This window comes from Eimeria mitis, genomic scaffold, assembly GCF_000499745.2.
Source record: "Eimeria mitis Houghton genomic scaffold, Emh_scaff163, whole genome shotgun sequence".
Classification (NCBI taxonomy): domain Eukaryota; phylum Apicomplexa; class Conoidasida; order Eucoccidiorida; family Eimeriidae; genus Eimeria; species Eimeria mitis.
The window spans coordinates 27,399-27,640 of record NW_013569944.1 but is presented as its reverse complement, the minus strand read 5'-3'; the positions used below and the strand labels follow the sequence as shown (position 1 = coordinate 27,640).

Here is a 242-nt window from a genome sequence, read left to right as displayed (position 1 = left end):
TGCACTCCCTAGCCCCTAAACCCTAAACCCTAGACCCTAGACTCTAAACCCTAAACCCTAAACCCTAAACTCTAGCCTGTAAACCCTAAACCCTAAACCCTAAACCCTAATAGGATACCTACCTCATGCCGGAGAGGCCCGCGCCGATGATAGCAACGCGGGTTTGCTGCAGCTGCTGCCGCTGCTGCTTCGACATCTGCTGCAGTGCGCTTGTTCTCCCTACATACAGGCGACGACAGGAA

At 53.7% G+C, this 242-nt stretch overlaps 1 protein-coding gene across 1 annotated transcript in view; it reads right to left on the bottom strand.

The window, feature by feature from the left end:
* Positions 1-242, bottom strand: part of EMH_0001340 (flavin-containing amine oxidase domain-containing protein, putative) — a gene marked incomplete at both ends in the record, with an annotated part of 7,986 nt that overhangs the window by 5,353 nt on the left and 2,391 nt on the right. The gene's annotated exons all lie outside the window — the stretch shown is intronic.